The sequence below is a fragment of the Orcinus orca genome, chromosome 13 (assembly GCF_937001465.1).
Source record: "Orcinus orca chromosome 13, mOrcOrc1.1, whole genome shotgun sequence".
In the NCBI taxonomy this organism is placed as follows: domain Eukaryota; kingdom Metazoa; phylum Chordata; class Mammalia; order Artiodactyla; family Delphinidae; genus Orcinus; species Orcinus orca.
The window spans coordinates 46,203,331-46,226,761 of NC_064571.1; the positions used below are offsets into that span (position 1 = coordinate 46,203,331).

The 23,431-nt window shown below is 43.3% G+C and overlaps 1 long non-coding RNA gene across 1 annotated transcript; it reads right to left on the reverse strand.

Annotated features, from left to right (window-relative positions):
• Positions 1-2,059: 2,059 nt before the first annotated feature.
• LOC125960817 (uncharacterized) lies at positions 2,060-16,089 on the reverse strand. The gene is made up of 6 exons (XR_007470864.1): positions 15,816-16,089; positions 13,725-13,905; positions 11,111-11,244; positions 9,127-9,193; positions 2,852-2,928; positions 2,060-2,084 (listed from the first exon to the last, which is right to left on the reverse strand). It is a non-coding gene; the product is annotated as an uncharacterized LOC125960817 (long non-coding RNA).
• Between the last annotated feature and the right edge of the window lie 7,342 nt (positions 16,090-23,431).

Sequence of the window (23,431 nt, forward strand, 5' to 3'; positions counted from 1 at the left end):
GTGCCACAACTACTGAAGCCCGTGTGTCTAGAGCCCGTGCTCCACAGCAAGAGAATCCACCGCAATGAGAGGCCCGTGCACTGCAACGAAGAGTAGCCCCTGCTCGCCGCAACTAGAGAAAGCCCGCACGCAGCAATGAAGACCCAATGCAGCCAAAAATAAATAAATAAAATTTAAAAAAAAGAAAGGACCATGCTCACAAGTATATTTTATGGAAAAAAAACACAATTCAGTACATTAGAACTTGATGAAAACGCCAAATCTTCCTTAAAAATACAAGAATCAACTTTTCATAATACTTTTTTCTCTAAACCGTAGTCCAGTTTGTAATACTCTTGAAATGTTTGATTCAACGTTCACTAAAAGTTTTTTTAAATTCTGCTTTTATCTCTTTGTACATAATAATCTTTGTTTGAATCATGAAACTGCTAAAAATTGACAGCTCAAGTAAAGATAAAAGAAATTTTTATATTTCTTCCTCTAGATGGCGACATAGGACTATAGCTTTAAAACAGGAAGCTCTCCTGTGTCCCAAGAGATCAACCGTAATTTAATTCCATTAAATTAAATGGAAAATACAGAATTTGTTTTCTTACTGAATCTACAAAGGAAAAAAAGCGCAAATAAATGATATCTACAGGACTAGATTTTTCTAGTCTCCTGTTAGTTTAAAGGGTGGACTGTTTGGATAGTTTTATTGGTTTTTTTTTTTTTTTTTTTTTTTTTCGGTACGTTGGCCTCTCACTGTTGTGGCATCTCCCGTTGCGGAGCACAGGCTCCGGACGCGCAGGCTCAGTGGCCATGGCTCACGGGCCCAGCTGCTCCGTGGCATGTGGGAATCCTCCCGGACCGGGGCACGAACCCGCGTCCCCTGCATCGGCAGGCGGACTCTCAACCACTGCGCCACCAGGGAAGCCCTGGATAGCTTTTTTGCTTTGTAAAAGTAGCAGTAGAAAAATAAAAGGATGTGAGTCGAAAGAAGAAAACTGGGGTAGCAGATTATCTATTGAGCTGGGTATGTCAACAACTCTTCAGCTTCCTTTCTTCGGTTGCTATGGTAACTCACAGTTTTATTCATCCCAGCCCTTGTTTTTTTTTATAAATTTATTTTATTTATCTTATTTTTGGCTGTGTTGGGTCTTCATTGCTGCAGGCGGGCTTTCTCTAGTTGCGGCAAGCAGGGGCTACTCTTCATTGCGGTGCGTGAGCTTCTCATTGTGGTGGCTTCTCTTGCTGTGGAGCACGGGCTCTAGACGCACGGGCTTCAGTACTTGTGGCGCGCAGGCTTCAGTAGCTGTGGTTCGCGGCTCTAGAGAGCAGGCTCAGTAGTAGCGGCACACAGACTTAGCTGCTCCATGGCATGTGGGATCTTCCCGGACCAGGGCTCAAACCCATGTCCCCTGAGTTGGCAGGTGGATTCTTAACCACTGTGCCACCAGGGAAGTCCCCCAGACCTTGTTTTGATACAGCTTGGAAGTCAGTGGGATGTTGGAGCTGCAGGCAGACTGCCTGCTTCAAATCCCATCTTCGCCTTTTACTAAACGTGTGACTGTCAACAAGTGATTTAAACATGTACCTTTGTGCCTCAGTTTCCTCATCTGTAATGTGGGGATGATGATTACTGAGAATAAGCATGTAAAGCACTTAACACAGTGCCTGGCACACACTACACATGCAATAAATTAGCAGTCATCACCAAACCACTATCATGGTCATGTCTGTGCTACCTAGGAAGACTCATCAAAGCATTTCTTTCACCATATTTCAGGAAGAAGCATGGTTCTTGGTATTGGCCAATCCCAGACAAGGAGAAAAATACTTGAGGGGCTAAAGAGTATTATATAATTTGAATATCTTTGACTTATTACTTAAAATAAATTGTTCAGTTTTTCATTTTAATGCAATCAAATAAATGGATGGATGAATCACTCTATTCTGTTTGTCATTTCAAATCTTTATAATTTTTGCTTTAACTAAATATTACATAAAGCAAATTTATGCAGAAGGCCACATTTTTACCGACCTATTTCTTCTTTTAAATAGATTTTTACATACCCCAATCCATGTTTCTATCAGCATTTACTCTGTAATTATTAGGGGAAAAAAGGAGAATAAAAATAAGCACCATTTTCCAAATTACATGACCTTAAAGAGCAAGTTCAATCATCTCATATTTGCGGGAGATGCTTGGTTTTATTTTACTACTATCCTCTTTTTGCCTCTCCTTCTTGATACTGTTAATTATATTAGGATTTAAGCAGTTCTTTCAACATTCACTCCCTCCACCATCATTGATTTTTTTAGAATTGTCAAAATAATTTTTCCTATTAACAGCCAATATGCCTGCTCCCTGCTGGTCGAGATTCAGTTAGTCTGTTTTGTTTTTCTTCTAAACAGATTCAATTCAACCATAAAATTCCAATTTTCTGGTTAGCATCCCTTGGCTAATTATTTATCCCCTACACACAGTTGTCTTTTTGAATTTGAATGTTTTACACTGGATGGAATCATTTCTCATATTGGTCTACTCACTATCAGTGAGACTCAAGCCCTTTGGTGGCAGTGATGATTGGCACTATACCATCCTTCCACATTCATGTCCCCCTGCTTCAGCCTGATGGCAGGAACTACAGAGAAATCTGCAGCCACAGACAGAGATCCTCCTATGAATCCTAGACAAGGATAGTCAAAAGGACCGACCTGTGTAGTAAAGCTTGTCTCCCAATAGCTGGATAAACTGATGTTTTCTACAACTATGCTGCAGTTTACACATTTTACCTTTATAATCAACACTACTTGGCTGTACTCTACGATTTTTGAGGGATGTTTTTTAAAGTCAGAGAAACTTCACCTGTGTGATCTCTGGTACAGGTTCAGTGTTTTACTTGTTTCCTACTAGTGACTTTATCAGAGGGAAGTAAGCCCATCCTGTCAAACAAAACATTAGAGAAAAACATGGTGTGTCAGTATGTTACTCTGGTGGCCCCAGAGAAAAACACTCTGTGGCATTCATGCCCTTGTGTACTCAAGTCCTTGACTCTGGCCTTGACCGTGTAACTTGCTTTGGCCAATGGGACATGAGCGAATGTGGTGATAGCAGAGGTTTAATAAGCACTTGCACATGGGAGCTTGTCCTCTTGGAATGCTTCATCTTGGAGCTAGACCCCTGAAGGGTGAAAGGCCAAGTGGAGAGGGGCCCTGGAGGCCATTTGGACATTCCAGTTCCAACCAAGCTGCCAACAGAATGCAACAGCATGAGTGTCCTCAGCCACACAACACAGAGCAGAAGTTCCTCTCAATGGAACTGAGTCAACCCACAGAATCACGAGAAATAATAAATTGCTGTTTAGCTATGACATTTTGGGATGGCTTGTTACACAGCAATAAACAACAAAATGTGCTAAAAAGTTATCTTCTTAATTACACATGGTGCTTACCCTAGGTTTCCTCTTAGGAAAACATTACTGTATACACATTTCATTTTGATAAAGATTCAACTCAATTTATAACCAACAGAAATGTCAGAAGGATGCCTGACACCCTGCAGTGTGCTTTGGCCTCTGAGCTATTTAAAAACATGTCACCCTGGGCAACTCTGTCTTCACTGACATCTCTTCCAGGGAGCCTGGCTGGCTGGCGCTCCAGGCGTTGCGCATCTTATTTCTGAAAATGCCGACAGATTGTTTCACAGAATATCGTCATCTGTGTCACTGAATCTTGAGCTGCCTTCATGGTAGCAGATTTCTGCAGGGATTGGTCCTATCTTTTTAGATATTTATAACTCTGTTTATGTTGAATCCTTGAAATTGGAAAGTCAGTATCTCTGAATTATAATTAATATCTGCAAATTTTGATGAAATTTTAATAGCTTAATCAATAGTTTTAATAAAGTTTCCTTTTTCATTAAAATGTACATTTATGAAAGGTAATTATGAAACTAGAGAAACCTATAAAGGGAAAGTTTACCTACAGAAAAAGTATGAACATTAACTGTGGACTAGTTAAATAAACTCAGTATGTCTACACAATGCAGTGCTATGTAACTATAAAAAAATGAGCAAGTCCTCTTGTGCCGATATGGAAAGAACTTCTAGATAATATTGTTAAATGAAAAAAAGCAAGTTTCAGAAAAGTGTATATGTTATATTTCCCTTTGGGCAAAAAGGGTGAGAAATCTAGATTTGTATTTGCTTGTATATGTAATATATTTAAAAATCTGACAAGTGGGAAACTGACACTGGGGGATTAAGCACAAGAAGGGGACTTTTCCCCATGCACCTTTTTATACTTTCTGGCTTTTAAACCATGTGAACGTATTATCATTTCAAAATATGAAGTAAGGTGTTGAAGTTTCGGGAGACGATAACTAAAAACAGTGATTGACTCTGGGTGGTAGGTTTTCACATATATTTTTTCTTTTGTTTATTTGTATTTCCTATTTTTTCATGTAATTTAAAAAGCAGTATTTAAAACCTACTGAATAAAGAAAAAATCCATTGATAGTCCCATTGTTCAATCCATTATTATTTTTTATGCATAAGCTTTGTAATCACAGATATATACATTCTGGAATCTCTTAACTGAATATACCAAGGTTTACTTAACCATTTTCCTACAGCTGAACACTTTGATATTTTTTGTTGTATTCTTTCATAAATAATGATGCAATAAATCTGTTTGTACAAAAAGTATTTATCTGTAGGATAAATCGTCAAAAGTGAAATTCTGTTTCAAAGGGTATAAATATTTTCAGAAGCTTGATATGTACTGTCTAAATGTTTTCCAAACGGATTGCTGTCAGTAGAAATTTATGAGAATGCCAGGTTCATTAAATTATCACTAGCATTAACATTCTTAAAATCTTCACTAATAGGCCAAATATGAATCTCTTTATAATGTCTTTACATTTCTTTTGCAATTAATGAAGATGAACATTTTTATATTTGTGTTGACCTGTTTAATTCCTCCCTAAAAATCTATTTTTTTTCAAGTCCTTTGCCCATATTGACATCTTAGAGGTTTTGCTTTTTTTATGTGTTTTTAAAACATACTTCAGTTATTAGCAAGTGTTAGACCTTGTCTGTCTTTTTCATTGGAAATATTTTTCATCTGTCTCTGCATTTTGTTTGCTTTATTTTATTGCATTTCAGAGTGTTGTTTTTTATGTATTCATATCTAGCTTATATGCTTTGTGTGGATCCCTTCCATCAGAGGCCTAATCAAGATTCCATTTTATTTTGTTCTATTTGATATATTTAGATTCTTAAAAACTTCTTTAATTTACTTAGAATTTCTGTGCAATGTTAGAAGAGGATTTGAATAGGTATTTTAAAGACATCCAAATTCCTTAAGAGCATTTATTGAATAATCTTTCCTTGTCCCATAGATCATGTGACCTTCTTTATAATATTTTTGTTTCTTACACATACTAGTGTCCATTTCTGTAGTAAGTACTATGTTCCATTGATTTGCAACAGTATCATACTCTTTACATAGTTTGAGAATATGTTTTCATAAACGGCAGCCCTAGTACCCATTAGGACAATCACAATCATTTTCTTTAATGCCATCTCCTTCTTTGATGTTTATTCATTATCTATCTCAGGTAAATAATTTTATCTTTCAAAAATGTTCCATGGAGTTCACTGGAAATTTGTATAAATCTATAAATTAGTTTAAGTAGAAATTGTTTCTTTAAGATGTTCTTGCCTCCAACAGGAGCACATTTCTTGTATTAATTCAGTGAGGCCTTCTTGTAGCTCACCACATTTTTGTTTGTTTATTCAGTTGGTTAGTTGGTTGGCTGGTTGGTTTTCTGCTCACAGGTCACATATATTTCACATTAAAAGTATTTGTTGGTACTTTATGGGTCTTGTTTCTATTGTGAATGGGGTCTCTTTTTATTATATTTTTCTAACTGATATATATAGAGGAATGTTATTGATTGTGTCTTTACCTCGAATCTAGCCCCTTTGGTGGCTCTACTATCACACTGGGAAACGATTTCCAGTTAAGGTTTTCTGGAAATACAAGTTGCTTTGACACTTAAGTGGGCCTGGAACTCTGTTAATTCATGGAGTAAACAAAAATCATTAATGGTATCACAATGGCCAATCAACTGGTTGATTTGAATGTTTACTTTCCGTCAACTACACTGTTTTGTGGACACAGCCTGTTTTAGGGATGTTAGCATGGAACCTTGTAAAACTAGAAATGTGAATGTATGCTGATGAATTACAAGTACAATAATAGTTCTTGAGTTAGATATGAGTAGGGCCCCCAGCTAACTCTCACTGTGTTGACAATCGCAGGTGAGAAGTGAGAATCCTAAAATGGAAAGGAAATTGAAGAAATCAGCAGAATGACTGACCAGTGGTGGGTTCAGTCTGCCCAGATGTCTGAGTCCATTCCACATTTAACTGGCTCTAACTCTGTATAGATAGGTTTGGTACCACCTTTGTACAGACAAATTCCTAAAAGAATCGGAAAGGCATTGGCCTCATGGATACTTATCCCTTAGTGCTGCTATGGAGATACCCGTTATTGCTTCATCTTAGCCAGGAGACAAGGTCTGTCCTGGTCCTCTTCATCACAAGTCTCCTCTAGAATCACACGGAAGTGGGCTCTGGCTCCCTTTGTTTTATCCCAGGAGCCAACATGGCAACCGTGCTGCCTCTCTGGGGAGAAGCCGCCCTGCCCAAGCCCCTGATGACAAGGATGAAGAGAGATGGGAGCAGGACATTCTACTCCAAGGAAGACCCACAGGAGGCCAGGGGATAAAAACACTGAGAGGACAATTAGGAGTGGGGAGGGAAGCTGAGAAAAGCTTGCTATGGACTGATAGATGTCTTAAGAGGGGGAAAAAAAAAAAAAGACCTGTTATAATCCACCCTCTGCACTCTGTGTATCCTCCAGCACCTAAAAGTCAGATTTTCCTTCTGATAATGGCTGTAACTTCCTGCCTTCCACCTGCTAAAGGCCTGGTTGAGGGGTTACCTAACATGTGACTCTCCATTCTCTGGAGAAAGGTGAGGAGAAAGGTGAAGAGAAAGGGCCATAACGTGTGAGTTGCCGTATTTAAAACTCCTGCTTCTGTCGAAAAGGTGAGTGAAAAGTCCAGCTGGAGCAGCAATCTGGCAGAGGATGAAAGTTTGAGGGGTGCACATGCATTAGCAGGAATATTTCCACTGAGCAATGCCAATCAAATGTTAGGAGTTTCACAGTAACACGGCTAGTAAAGAGGTAAGAGAAATGACTTGTGCTCTGAGAAGCAGTTGGAGGATGATAGAAAAAGGTCATTTTTTTACAGTCGGGAAGTAAAAGTAAAGCTGGCAATCTCTCTGACAAGATCTGTGACAAGGGACCCCTGCCCAGAAACTCAGAGTCAGGAAGCACAGTGGCACGCCACTCAGAGGAGAAGCCCTCTCAGGCTGATGTAGCTCAGTGCCTGGAAGGCCAGAGGAAACAAGCATTCAGCTTCTTTTCTTCCTTATTTGTGTGTTCTGACGCAGAGTCTCCCTCCTCTTAGACGGCTGCTCTCTTTGTGGCTCGCTCTGGTATAAAATCAGGATGAACTGTCATTCCCGGTTACCTGGCGAGAAATGAGTTCGAAGCAATCTCCTGTGCTGGTAAATGTTCTTCCTCCAAGCTCTGAACGAACTGACCTCCTGCACTTGCGGATGCACGGGCCTCATCCTTTCCGGGTGAGCCTCGCTTGCCTTGCTCACCACTGCCCCCCAGAGCATGACACGGTGCATGACACCATTGGACACACAATCATTATTGAATGAAGGCTCACCTCAAACGTATTTTCCACTTTGTGTCTGCTCATTCCTGAGGCTCCACAGGACTTCCCGTCCTTCAGAACATTGTTTCAGAACTGGGGTTTGATACAGAGGGAAAAGGGACTTTTCTTCTATCCTCCTTCCCTTAGATACCATTGAGTCTCTGCTGTGATCTCTGTCAACACCTAAAACAGGCTTTTTCCTGAGAAAATTGATCCAGGACTGGAGAGTCACTCGCTTTCTTACTTTGGTGGGGAGCCAAGGCTGTGTATTAAGGAACCACCTCTTTTCCTGGAAGAGCTGGCCCAGGCTAGAGCTGCCAGAAGGGCCTCAACGCCACCCAGGCCTTGAGACACCTCTAGCTGAGATAGAGCCGTTAGCAACTGGGTTTGGGATGGGGAGGTGGATTTTATCAATTTTAGACTTTCATTTATTTGAACTTCAACTCACAAGGGCAAGATAATTTGATTTCGAAATTTAATTCCTTCAAAACTTCATTGTCTTTGGATTTTTTTTTTTTTTTTTTTTTTTTGCGGTACACGGGCCTCTCACTGTTGTGGCCTCTCCCGTTGTGGAGCACAGGCTCCGGACACACAGGCTCAGCGGCCATGGCTCACGGGCCCAGCCGCTCCGCGGCATGTGGGATCTTCCCGGACCGGGGCACAAACCCGTGTCCCCTGCATCGGCAGGCGGACTCTCAACCACTGCGCCACCAGGGAAGCCCCGTCTTTGGATTTTAACATGCAAGTAGGTCTAACCTTTCAACTTAATTTCTCCCTGAGAAGTTGTAATGGAAAAGGGATTTATATTCACACCTGGGACCTCCTTATAATGTTTTCATTTTATTTGTGGAGTATCTTAATGTGACCATTTGCTCTCATCGAAGAACCTCTGACGATAGACAATGTGACTGATTTAAATAGGGGTCAGAAACAGAATGCGGAGTGAGTGTCCAGCTTTGTGAGCTCACTGTGTGGTTCTGACCCATCTCAGAGCCTTCTGCAGGCAAAACCTAAAATGCCAGCAGATTTTTTGAAGCCTGAAGCTTACACAATTTTCAGGAAGGGAGCAGTTTAAGGAGAAAAGAACATAAGTTGATGAATACAAAATCAGGTATAGGGCCCTTGTAGGGGCCTGAGCAAGTGAGGGGTCATGAGGCGTCAGCACCCTCAGCTTTGTGATAAATCCACCTCTGCTGCCCACCAGCAATGTGGAGGGTACTCCCCAAAACAGTGGCTAGTCCACAAAGATGGGAGCTGGACCCTACTGATGAGTTGCTGGTCTCCCCCAAGATAGCCAAACCCCTGGCTGACCACAGGCTTAACAGTTGTTGCAAACTCACCTAAAGCAATTTGCTTATTCACAACAGACTCCTTTGATGAACATCTATGGCCTCCTCTGTAACCTCCCTACCAAGATACAATGAAAGTAATTCTTAGATTGAGTTCTGCCACCCATGCAAATGCTAATTAGCAGGCAGGCAAGAAACAGTCCTACAACCTATTCTGGGACCTCTGTGAATTCCCAGCTCTGTTCTGTGTATGGAAGGTTAACTAGATACAAATGTCACAATATTCTGGTTACAGGATATAGTCAGATTCAGGCACATGAATCACCCACTGAATATTTCAGAGTGTTTTTTTTTGTTTGCTAAGAATAAGGGTATTCTCCTACATAAGAACAGTACCAATATTAAAATCAGGAAATTTAACTTTGATACAAACCTATTATCTAATTCTCAGTCCATATACAAATTGTGTCATTGTCTCAGTCATGTGGCTTTTTTGCCTCCGTCCAGGATCCACTCCAGGATCACACACTGCATTTGGTTATCAACACATTGCCTCCTTTAACCTGGAACAGTTCCTCAGTCATTTTTTGCCTTTCTTGACCTTGACATTTTGAAGAGTAAAGGCCAATTCATTTATAGAATGTTCCTCATTTTGGCTTTATCTGATGTTTCATGATTAGATTAAGGTTATGCATTTTTGGTAGGAATGCTGCAGAAGTGACGCTGTGTCCTCAGCACACCATATCAGGAGGCACATGATAATGGCTTGTTCCATTACTGGGTGATGTTAATTTTTATGACTTAGTTGAGATGGGCACTCCAAGATTCCTCACTATAAAGTTACTGCTTCCCCCCTTCATAATTAATAAACAATATCCAGGAAGACATTGTGAGCCTACATAAATATATGGTTCATCATGAAACTCACCCACTACTTTGGGCAACATTGGTGAGTTTCTAATTCCATCGTTTCTTTTATTTTTATTGTTGAATTTCTATTATAAGAAAGAATATTTATTTATTTATTTATTTCAGTATGAACTCACAGAATGTTATTCAATGGGTGGTTATCCATTATCACTAAAATTTTAAACCCTGTTTAGGTAAGAGTGTGGATGTCTGTAATTTCCAACCGACATCTTGTATACCTCTCATTTTACTGATGACATCCATTTGTCTAATTAACAGAGCCTCTATTGCTAGTCCAAGATAAAGATAGCTGAAGCATTTTTAGCAGCTTAATGATCCTTGCAGTATATATTCCTGAATTAGGAAAACTGAATACAGAGTACAGATTAAAGCAAACATGCATACTTAGACCACAGTGCCTATGCTGAAGAATTTAAAGTAAATTATGGAGTACATAACAGTGATTAAACCTGAGAGGTCAACAGAATGAAAAGTTGGGTAATGCTAAGAGGAAATGCACCCACCTCCTCCTGGAGCTAAATTAGTATGGTTTTTTGCTCTCTGTCTGAATTCAAGCTCAGCTCAGCTCTGCCCTACCATCTTTTGCTCGTGGAAATCTTCCTTGCCTGCTTGGAGCACAGACTTCCTGCTCCTGACCAAGCTGTAGGTTTAACAGCAAATGTCCTGCCCTCACTGGAGGAGACCTGAGATGGTCCAGCACTGGATCATCTGTAACTGGGCAGGTATATCTGTCTAATGCTCAGATTCAATTCAAAAAAGCTCATTTGCCCTATGAAAGTCACTTCCTCCAACCTAGACTTGACCCAGTAATAAAGTTGATATTTTGGCCTTTCTCCAAAGAATACCTCATCTTATTTCTCAGTTGGCTTGGACCATGGCTGGGAAGAGGCAAAATTTATCAGAGCCCTCAACCTTCCAAGGTCCGCCCCCTTCCATTTCTACTTCAAGGCAGTTAAGCAGTCTCCCCTCACTGACAACTCTCTCAGCCTTCAACACACTGAAATGTCTTCAGATGAAGAGAAACACCTCAAAGCCCACCTCATCTTCCTCACTAAATGCCAGTGCTCTGCAGGATCCAAGTCTGTGCCTCATTTCTCATTCTCACCTCCTCCCAAGTTGATTTTCCATCCAGTAGCCAGAATTATGCTGCGAAATGAAACCAAATCTCTTCTCTGCTCAGAACCCTCCACGACTCCCCATCACTCTCAGAGTAAAAGCCAAAGTCCTTACCATGGCCTACTGAAATACAAACATGGTTTAGATTACTAAATGGGTGGGTTAGACTAATTGCGTCTTGCCTATGGTCTAGCCCCTTGCTACCTCTCTAACCTCTTCCTCCTACCCTTGCCTTCCCTTGCTCACTTCTCTCCAGCCATTCTGGCCTTGTTTTGTTGCTCTAACAAAACAGGCACATTTTGTCCTCAAAACCTCTGCCCTGGCTGTTCCCTCTTTCTGGAACAATTTTTCCTCATTTAGCTGTATGACTCATTTCCTTACCTTCTCTGATATATACCCAAATGTCGTCTTCTCAGTAAGGCCATCGCTGGACTCCCTACCTAAACTGCAACCCACCCCACACCTCCACCAAATAAATACGCTTCTTTAATCTCTCTTCAGCACTTAAGAGCACCTAATAGTATACATTGTATTGTTAATTGTCTGGTTGTCACCATTAAAATGTAAGATCTCTTGGGACAGGGCATACAACAGAAGAATTTGAAAGCTGGAATATAGAGAGATTATGTAGAATGCCACTGTTATGGACTAAATGTGACCCCCTGCCCCCGCCAATTCATATGTTGAAGCCCTAGCCCCCAGTGTGGCTGTATTTGGAGATGAGGCCTCTAAGTAAGTAATTAAAGGTGGGGTCCTGATCCAACAGGATTAGTGTCCTTACAAGAAGAGACACAGGAGAGTTCCCCTCCCAACTGCTTCTCTCTGTGTACACTGACAGGTTACATGAACACACAGCGAGATGGTGGCTATCTACAGGCTAGGAAGAGAGTCCTCACCAGAAACTGAATCTGCCAGCACCTTGATCTGACTTCTAGCCTCCAAAACTATGAGAAATATACTTCTATTGTTTACTCCACCAAGTCTGTGGTATTTTGTTATGGCAGCCTGAGCAGACTAATATAGCCACATAGAGAGGTTTTGTTTTAAAGGCACACAATAAGATGGTAGAAATAAATCTAATATGTGAGTAGTTACATAAATATAAAGAGATTAAAAAACAGAGATCACCAGACTAAATTTTTAAGAATCCAGGTAAATGTTACAGGAGACATGCCTAAAACATAAAATAATAGAAAGACTAGGTGGGGGAGAGGGTCAGGGAAGAATGGAAAAATAAACATTAGCCAAATGAAATTTCTTTACTAGCCAAATGAAATAATATCAGACAAAATAAAGTTTAAGGCAAAATCATTACTAGACAGAAAGATAGTAACTACATAAAATTTCTAAACTTCGATTCATCAGGAAGATAATAAAAATTCTAATCTTGTATAGACTTAATAATGAAGCTTGAAACAACATAAAGCAATATTGATAGAATAATCCCCAACTCAATTTATGAAGCTCTCATAACCCTGACACCACAAACATGAAGTGACAGTATAAGAAAGGAAAATGATGCCAGGCTCACTCATGAACATGACTGCAAAAATCCTAAAGCTAATTTAGTAACCAAATATAGCTATGTAAAAACAAACAAAATAATACATCATGACTAGTTTATCTTAGGAATGCAAGTTGGGCTAGATAGTATCACTGCTGTAATTCATTTTCCAACAAATTAAAGGAGAAAAAACACACATGATTATATCAACAGACAGACAGTTCTGCCACTAACACCTGCAGGGCTTGGGGCACAAGTACAGATGGAAGCCACGTATCATGAAAATGATTTTTAAAAGTTATATATCAGTCTAGGAAACTGATAGATAAAATACGCTTTATCCTCCTATCTTGATAAATATATCTCCATAAGGACAAAATTTTTAAATACACACAAAGCCTTGGTTTTTTATAATATCAAGAACATGCAAAAACATTCAAGATGACTAAATTTAAGTATTATTCTGTATCTGGATAGTCTTTTAATGGACTGGCTATGTTTAGATGAATAATAAAGTGAAAACATATAATTCAGAAGGTATACATTTGTTCCATAAAATATATTTTTCTCATTTCTGTTTTAGTAAAATTACTAATTTTGATGTTATAATCATATAATTTGTTGATAGTAATGATCTAAGTGACTGAAAATAAAATATAATTTTATTGAAAGGATATAAAATTTGAACATACTTTCATCAAAAATATAAACTGAGACAAATGTGTAAAAATTGAAAAAGTAATATTATTTTTATTATATTTTCTAAGAGAGCTGTTTTATTTATACCCAGGACAAAAGTGTAATGTATGCTTGTGAAGACAAATTTGCAAATAAGTTTAACAGGCCTCAGGTTCTACCCCCAAATTTCCACCATACTGTAGACTATCTGTGGGTTAGATGTCATTGATTAAACATGAAATTAAGGACTAATCAAACAGTCTTTGAGGTTCCACATGCGTGCTGACCTAGCAGACACTCTTTTTCATTGTTCTGCTGAATAATGCCCCCAACAAAGATATCCACATCCTAATTCCAGAACCTAGGAATATGTTACATTCATTACACGACAGAGAGGAATTAAGGTTGCTAATGAACTGACCTTAAAACAGCGAGATTATCCTGATTATGCAGGTGGGTGCAATGTCATCACAGGGGTCCTTAAAAATGGAAGAGAGATGTAGATGTTCATACTGTGTCGTGAAAAGGATTTGCGTCCACTGTTGCTAGCTTTGAAGATGGAGGAAGGGGCCACAAGTCAAGGAGTTCAGCTCCCCTAAAAGCTGGAAAAGGCAAGGAAACAAATTCTTCTCTAGAGCCTCCAGAAAGGCAGCCCTGCTGACACCTTGATCTCAGCCCACTGACCCTTGTGTCCAACTTCTAACTTACAGAACTCTAAGAGAATAAGATTGTACTGTTTTCAGTCTCAAGTTTATGGTAACTTGTTAAGGCATCAAAGGGAAACTCATACTGCCACTCAGTTTTTTTGTTTGTTTGTTTGTTTGTTTTTGCGGTACGCGGGCCTCTCACTGCTGTGGCCTCTCCCACTGCGGAGCACAGGCTCCAGACGCGCAGGCCCAGCGGCCATGGCTCACGGGCCCAGCCGCTCCGCGGCATGTGGGATCTTCCCGGACCAGGGCACGAACCCGTGTTCCCTCCATTGGCAGGCGGACTCTCAACCACTGCACCACCAGGGAAGCCCCTGCCATTCAGTTTTTTAAACCCATTCCTACATTGTTGGAATCCATCACCTCTTGAGGCAGAACCCTCCCTAACAGAAAATTAGAATGCCTTTTCCTGACCTCCCTTGCAGTGAGTGAGGGCACAGGGCCATAGCCTCATGTCTACCAATTATATGCACCTGCATGGCTGTAAAAACTGTAAGCCTGGTGCCCTGACCCTCCTGGAGATGCTGGGAGCCTTAATAAGTTCCATTTCTGCCTAATCAGCCAGAGTTGGTATGGATTGTGACTCAGAAGCCTCAGTGAACCAGGTATGCACAGATAATTTATTCAAAAGGAAAAAGAAATTGTCGGATTCAGGAGAGGAAGTTTACCCTAGCTGGTAGTCAAAGAAACTCAAAGCAAGCTCGAGATGCTGTATTATACCTACCAAAAATAAAAACAATCGTTTTTGTGGCAAGAAGGTTACTTTTGTTTACAGCTAGTAAATAAAAGGATGCATTGTTTGGAAAGCAGTAATGGGAAAATGAAGTAAAATCTGTAAACATATTCTTAGCTTTTGACCTACCAATTCCCAATAAAATGTGGCAAAGTGTGTGGTAAGATGAAACAATTATTTGTGTATTTGTGAGAGAGATTACTGATGCAGGCTTAAAATGTGTTGGGCTGGGAATGATAAAGTTTGCATTAGGACCCCAGAAGATTTTAGGGAGCAAGGGATAAAGACCCAATCTCAGTTTCCCAAAATGTAAAGTTCCTGAAGCTGTCAGGTGACCAAGGTCAAGACCCAGAGCTGGAAAGGGCAGTGAATCCCCAGAGAGAACATCTCCACAAAGGTGCAGCTGACCAAGCTCTGACTTCGTTCTTCCCAACGGCAGTTCTCTGGGGGCATGAACTCCCTCCATGTAGGGCCATTTCACAGGCCATACTCCCCTTTAATCACCTGCCTGGGTACACACCTCGTAAGCCTGTCTCTAGACCCTGCCCAGCTGTCATCACTGAGGGAGCCAGGCACCCAGCACCCAGCCGGCACTCAGGCTTTTTCATTTAAACTGGAGAGAATCATTTGTATGGGATCAATAGGAATACATGTTGTAGCAAATAGCAAACAGGTGAATTCCCAGCTCACAACAATTGCTCCTATTTGAGAAGAGCCGCACCACAGAGGTGGACCTGAAGTAATGACGTGCAATGTCCTTGCAACTTAACCCTGACCTCTGGCCACCTCCTAGGGGTAGACAACTGACCTAAGCTGTATCAACTTTTTTTTTTTTTGCGGTACGCGGGCCTCTCACCGCTGCGGCCTCTCCCGCTGCAGCGCACAGGCTCCGGACGCGCAGGCTCAGCGGCCATGGCTCACGGGCCCAGCCGCTCCGCGGCATGTGGGATCCTCCCGGACCGGGGCACGAACCCGCGTCCCCTGAATTGGCAGGCGGACTCCCAACCACTGCGCCACCAGGGAAGCCCAGCTGTATCAACTTTTGACACTTGAAGTTGGTTGAAGCTGTTACCTTAATGTCAGTGTCCATACACTCCCGCTGCCGAGGCCTCCGCGGACCGCGACCCATGGAGACCGCTGCCGCCATTAGGCCTCGGACTTCACGTCCTGGGTCCGGCCAGTGGGCAGCCGTGGCGAAGGCTCTGGAGCTCTGCAGGACACGGCCCTTGGTCTGTCCCTGGGCCCCCCGGCTCACCTTCCAGCCTCGAGGCCGGAGGGCCTGGAGGGCCCCAGGGAGAAGGCCGACACCCACCTCCACCCGCGCTCTCTGCCGTGAGGACCGCACTGTTTGCTGAGCGTGGGCGGAGCCGCAGCCCTCAGGGTCTCGCGATAATGGCTGTGCGCCTGCGCCACCCCTGTTACACAACCAGTGGTTCTGGCACATTCAGATCCAGCTTGTGCTCCTCGTTTCTCAGCAGAGACCCTCTCCCTTTCCTCTGGGGTACGTTCACACTCACACACCCACTTCCACAGAGCCCGGGCTGGCCGTGCAGGATGCCGGCGAGATCCGGACCAACACCCTTCCTAGAAGCTGAAGGTAACACAGCTGAATGGGGGTGAGGCAGGGGGGCCGGGACGGTGACGGCGTCAGCTAGAACTTGTCAAAGCTTCAGGACACTCGGAGGCGCTGCGGGCTTGCTTCTTCTAGCTCGGGCGGGGCTCACTGTCTTCTGTTCCCTACAGTGACAGTTCTGGTCTCAGCTATAACAACACCCCGGTGACAAGTGTCTCCTTCATAGGGTCACTGTGAGGTTAGCCGAATTAGCACGTGTGAAATGATGAGGTGGCACCCGATGCATACAGTAAGAGCTCAGCAAACTGGCCACCAGTCACAGCTGGGGCAGAAATAGCACTCCTTTTGGTTGGGCCCCGAGAGCTATGACGACAGCCCTGGGGTGGAACGCGGGCCCTCCACTTCTCCCAGCTCACATCCCAAAGATCTGAGACACGAGGGGAGGCATGTGGTGACGTTCCCACAGCCAGGCTGCTCCCCTGAGAAGCAGCTGTGATAGAGGAATGACGGAAATGCCAAGTGTCACAATTAAAAAGATAGTGTGCCGACAGGTTCATCTTTGCAAACTGTTCTGCTATGGAATTTAAATCCTCCCCCTCCTAACTGAGGAATGCCAAGGATTCTGCCTCCCCTTCTTTTCCAAAGACCAGTGCAGCCTCTTCCACCCAGACCACTGACCCAAGCGAATGGCTTCCCCTGAATCCTGCCTCAGCATCCCAGCCCGGTCACATGGGACACCCTTGGCCTTTTGAGTCATTCATATTCTGGGTACTTCTACCTCCTGTCAGTGACGAGAGATTTTGTAAGAAATACGGTGCTGAGTGGCAAGGGAGCAGCTCCCTCATGGTGTAGGGCCCCCAGGGACAGCGTGCAGACCCTCACAGATTGTCTTTCGACCAAATGAGGTTCCAACCACCAACTCAGGCACTCGGCACTCCCCAGAGAAACAGATAATTATCACCTTCAAAGGTGAGGGCTTTACTTCAAAACAAAAATAAATCCAGTTATTTAGCCAAGCATTTGGTTAATGCATAAATTTACAGCATCCCTACATCAGCTCCTTTCCCTGCTGAGCTGTACCAATGTCTGAGGTAACCCCCCACTGACTGCTGGAGAAGGGAACCCTGCAGATGCGAGCAAGCAGGACTAGACCCTTAGGGCCTCTTCGGACTCATTAACCAGCATCTGTTCTCTGAAGCCAGGTGCATCCCAAACGAGCACCTTGGAGGGAAAGCCCAGGGCCCTCCGTGCAGTCAGGGGGCAAGCTTGGATACATTAGCAGGTGCTTTAAATGCAGGGAGCTTCAGGCCTCATTCCAAGAGGTTTCTTCTAGAACCATTGTTCCTCCTTTTTTTTTTTTTTTTTTACATATTTATTGGAGTATAATTGCTTTACAATCGTGTGCTAGTTTCTGCTTTATAACAAACTGAACCAGTTATACATATACATATGTTCCTATATCTCTTCCCTCTTGCGTCTCCCTCCCTCCCACCCTCCCTATCCCACCCCTCTAGGTGGTCACAAAGCACCAGCTGATCTCCCTGTGCTATGCGGCTGCTTCCCACTAGCTATCTGTTTTACATTTGGTAGTGTATATATGTCCATGCCACTCTCTCACTTTGTCACAGCTTACCCTTACCCCTCCCCATATCCTCAAGTCCATTCTCTAGTAGGTCTGTGTCTTTATTCCCGTCTTACCCCTAGGTTCTTCATGACATTCTTTTTTATATATACAATGGAATATTACTCAGCCATAAAAAGAAACGAAATTGAGTTATTTGTAGTGAGGTGGATGGACTTAGAGTCTGTCATACAGAGTGAAGTAAGTCAGAAAGAGAAAGACAAATACCGTATGCTAACACATATATATGGAATCTAAGAAAAAAAGACGTTGCTCCTTTTTTAAAAGAAAAAGTAGCTTTCAGAGAAGCTCCCCCTTTTCCCAAATCCCACCCCTCTTTGGGGGCCAGCACTCTCATGGTGAGATATGCAACATTTGACGAACCAGGAAGAAAGTAGGGGCTTTAGCACCCCGACACTCACACATAATCTCCATCAACCTCCTCCACCCGCCTCACCCAAGCCACCCCTTGAGGTCGTTATTCATTGATGTGGCTTTCTCAATCTTACGTCGTAATGGACAATGGGGGCCCATCCCACCCATGTCCACTGTAATGGCCGGTGGTTTGGATACCAGGAGGGCACCCTGGTTGCCTGAGTGATATCTCTTGCAGTAGGTGTGGTTCAGGGATGGTGCAGTACCTAAATGAATCCTTGCAGAGTGAAACTCAGGGCTTTGTTCTATGTTTGGGGGAAGAGGAGCCCTCTCCCTCCTCCTAGATGTGAACAAGGACATGGCCTCGGAGGTGCTGGCAGTCCCCATCCCCAGGAGGGAAGCGAGGCTGAGGCCAAAACTGACCCATGGAAGAGGGTGGGGTTGACAGAATACAGAGATATCACCTGCAATCCTGAGAAGATGGGAGAATTTCTGGAGCAAATCAACCCATGGACTGACTGGCTCTACCCCAGGATGTTTTAGTTGTATGAGCTGACGAAGTCTGTTATTCACTGCACTGGGAAGTGGAGTTTTTGTTATTGAATTGGGAAGCACTCTAATGAGATCATCTTTGGAAAAATAAACCACAGAGAGCCTCCTCCTGGCAGTGGGAGCAGACTCATTCTTCAACCCCCTTGTAAAGAAAAGATGACTCAGCCTCTGATAAAGCCCATGGTATGGAGTATAGCATACTGAAGCTCCACTAGAGCCGGCGCTTAGTAGGTGCTTTGCCAAGGTGATGAGGGAATATTCGTCACTTGGCTGCACAGTGACCAGTCTGGGCTCAGAGCCCACGCTCTTCCCCAGAAGAGCAAAGGCCAGGCAAGCCAGATACAGCACTCAGATCAGGTACCCAGGAAAGCCCAGGGGAGAGATGTGACAGACGCATGGAACAGATGGCAGCGGGAAAGGGCCCGCCAGCACACCTGTAAACACGGGGGCAGACACACACTCTTCAAGGCCTTTTTAGCTGCAGCCCTGGCACCCGTCCCTAGGATGGCAGCCCTGGGTGGGAGATTAAAACCTTGAGAGATTGTCTCCCTCACAAAACCAAAGCTGGAGGAGCAGCAACACTGGAAATCATCCTCCGTGACAGGGAAACTCAAATGGTGACCGAATGGAGCAGATCCTCCAGGGAGAGGGCTGTAAGCCAAGGCTTCCTCAGCTCCCTGGAGAAAGGCCCAGGCTCCGGAAGGCAGGATGCCCCACCCCTGGAGAAAGGCCCTGTGGGCTTAGGGAAGAGAAAAGTCCCTTCCCCTTTAAAGCAGCAGTTCCAGGAAACTCCACTAATGTTCCGCCTCCTCCATTCCCACTCCCGGACACAGTGGGTCCCCAGAGTGTGAGAAACATTGGAAGGCACGAGTGGAAACTTGTGCTGGGGCCCAGATGTGGAGCCCTGCGGGATAGCTGTGTGTGGGGAGCAGGGCAGGGGGCAAGGCGGAGGGAGCCCTGCTGTGTCCCTGCCCCTCCGGCAATTAACGTGAGTTTGAAGCGAACACGGACAACCAGGGCAGCTCAGGCAACAAACCCCACGTTTGGGGATTAGAAAACTGGGGTGTTTCTGAGGATGCTGGTCTTCCAAGCTCCTCTGCAGAGCAAAGAGACAAATGAGGTGCTACCTCGGAAAAATCTGAATTCTACAAATAATTCTACCCACTGTCACCAACCCCCTAAATCACCCCAGTTCGTGTGAGTCTTGTGTCGGTGGCACAGCCTCAGCTTGAGTGAAAATTCCCTGAACAGCATAGGAGAGAAGCATCAGTTTCTCACATGTCTTGACTCCTAATTTAAAGTAATGGGAGAGAGTAGGTCCCTCCAATTCCACTTCCTGAATCCCTCCTTTTAGAAGGAGAGCCTTTTACAAAAACATACAGAGCTCCAAACAGGATATAACATTCTTTCTCAAAGTCAGGCCAATTGGGAATTTTTTTTTTTTTTAACAAGCTGAAAAAGTTATTTTTCTAGGGTGGCCTGCATTCTTTAACCTTTGAAAAACTTTGAAGCTCACATTTATTTCTCCCTTGGGAAGTCTTTACTCAGTTACGAAAGTAACAGAAGAGCACTTCACATTAAGCGCTTGACCTAGCAAACTGGCCCCAAATAAGGAAGGTTGCTGGGGGGAGGGGGGTCGTGGAAAGATAGAGAAACTAATTAAAAAACGTATATATACACATAAACCACACAAATGGAATGAGCTTCAGACAGCCAAAATGACTAGGGAACACCCACATATGGATCGGGGGTGAGCATTAAACATAACAATTATTTGTAGAACTAAGACTACACGAGGGTTCAGAGGGAGAGAGCAGAACTACTTGCTCAGACATTTTAGATACAATAAAACGACCTAGACGTGGGGTAAAGGGGAGAACGGAGAAACCACATACAAAATGTTTTTAAAAAATTGTTCTCAGCACTCCTGGGCAAAAATTTTTATCCCAGAGAAATGAAGGTGTATGCTCACACAAAAAACCACACATAGGGCTTCCCTGGTGGCGCAGTGGTTGAGAGTCCGCCTGCCGATGCAGGGGACACGGGTTTGTGCCCCGGTCCGGGAAGATCCCACATGCCGTGGAGCAGCTGGGCCCGTGAACCATGGCCGCTGAGCCTGCGCGTCCGGAGCCTGTGCTCTGCAACGGGAGAGGCCACAACAGTGAGAGGCCCGCGTACCGCAAAAAAAAAAAAACAAACAAAAGCCACACATAAATGTTTACAGCAGCTCTATTTGTAACAGTCCCAAAACTAGAAATTATCCAGATGTCCTCAGTAAGTGAATGATTAAGCAAATGGTGGTATATCCACCCCATTTAATAGCACTCAGCAATAAAAAAATGTATGGATACATAAAATACACACAATAACCTGGATAAATCTCCAGAGAAGTATGCCGAGTGAAGAAACGGCCAATCCTAAAAGATTACATCCTGGGTGATTCCATTTATACATCATTCTTGAAATGACAAATTTATAGCAATGGAAAACAGACTGGGGGTTGGCAGAGATTGAAGGCGGTGGGGCTGGCTACATAAAAGGGCAGCAGGAAGGATCTTTGTGGTGATGGACATGTTCTGTATCTTGAGTATATCAAATATTCCGGATGTGATACTGTGCTATAGTTTTGCAAGATGACACCACTGGGGGAAACTGGGTAAAGGGTACCGAATTACTTCTTACAACCCCGAGTGAATCTACAATGGTCACAAAATTTAAAAGTTTAATTAAAAAAAAAAAACTGTTCTCAGCAATTATATTGGTGGTGGTATTATTGGTATTCTGAGTTGATGCCTGTAATTTGCAGTGCGTGATTTTTACAGAATTCCATTATTTACCCTGACAGGACTGAAGATCACGATCTTATATGGCCTGTAACTTCCCCCTGTGAACATGTCTTCATTCGGATTTTCTAATCACATGTGCTGACATCAGCTCCTGATGACCCACCGAAGCCACTCTTCTGCGGCTGCTTCTCCTGCTGCCCATCATCTTCCACTTTCAGGCCTCAGGCATCCTCAGCAAGGGCAGTGAAGAGAGCATGTACCACCAAAACCAGGTATCGGGGGTCTGCAAGCCTCTGGAATTACGTGCAAAATGTTCCATCCACATCTACTTTCTATGGGAATCTGGGGTTGCTGGTTAGTTTCCTTTTGAGTGTGGCCTGCCTGCCACCTGCCTGGCTTTGTCAGGTAGGCTGTAATCAATCATGATGATGATGATTATTTTTTTAACATCTTTATTGGAGTATAATTGCTTTACAATGGTGTGCTAGTTTCTGCTTTATAACAAACTGAATCAGCTATACATACACATATATCCCTATGTCTCCTCCCTCTTGCGTCTCCCTCCCGCCCTCCCTATCCCACCCCTCTAGGTGGTCACAAAGCACCGAGCTGATCTCCCTGTGCTATGCGGCTGCTTCCCACTAGCTATCTATTTTATATTTGGTAGTGTATATATGTCCATGCCATTCTCTCACTTCGTCCCAGCTTACCCTTCCCCCTCCCTGTGTCCTCAAGTCCATTCTCTACGTCTGGGTCTTTACCCCTGTCCTGCCCCTAGGTTCTTCATGACCTTTTTTTAAAATTTTTTTGGTTCCATATATATGTGTTAGCATATGGTATTTGTTTTTCTCTTTCTGACTTACTACACCTCACTACAAATAACTCAATTTTGTTTCTTTTGATGGCTGAGTGATATTCCATTGTATATATGTGCCACATCTTCTTGATCCATTCATCTGTCGATGGACACTCAGGTTGCTTCCATGTCCTGGCTATTGTAAGTAAATAGAGCTGCAATGAACTTTGTGGTACATGACTCTTTTTGAATTATGGTTTTCTCAGGGTATATGCCCAGTAGTGGGATTGCTGGGTCACACGGTAGTTCTATTTTCAGTTTTTTTTAAGGAACCTCCATACTGTTCTCCATAGTGGCGGCATCAATTTGCATTCCCACCAACAGTGCAAGAGGGTTCCCTTTTCTCCACACCCTCTCCAGCATTTACTGCTTGTAGATTTTTTGATGATGGCCATTCTGACTGGTGTGAGGTGATACCTCATTGTAGTTTAATCATGATTATTTTCTAAGATGCTTTTTCTTAAGTAAACATTTTGGTCAGAGGTTCACCTGTTGAGAATTGAACAACTTGATTCCAATCCTGAGTAAGGCGAGGGCAAGGGAGCGTCATGGTGAGATAAATGGCCTTGGGTGCTTGGGGGGGTGGGGTGCAGGTGGGGGTAGGGGGAATAAACAGTGAGGTCTCAGTTCACCTGAGGGCAACAGAAAGCCCTGATGCTAGTCAGCTGTGAGGCCCAGGACTGATGTCATGGTAGGCATGTCCTCTGCGGAATAAACTACTGAAAAGTCTATAATACTGGCACGCGTTGCTACTTTATGTAAGAAAACATGCAAGTGGTACGGAGTCGATACACACAGATAAACTAGGACGAGTACAACACACGTATCTAACCCACGATCCTACGCTGGCATCAGCAAACTGGCCCACGGGCCACACCTGGCCTGTCATCTGTTTTTGTACAATCTGTGTAAAACTGATTTTACA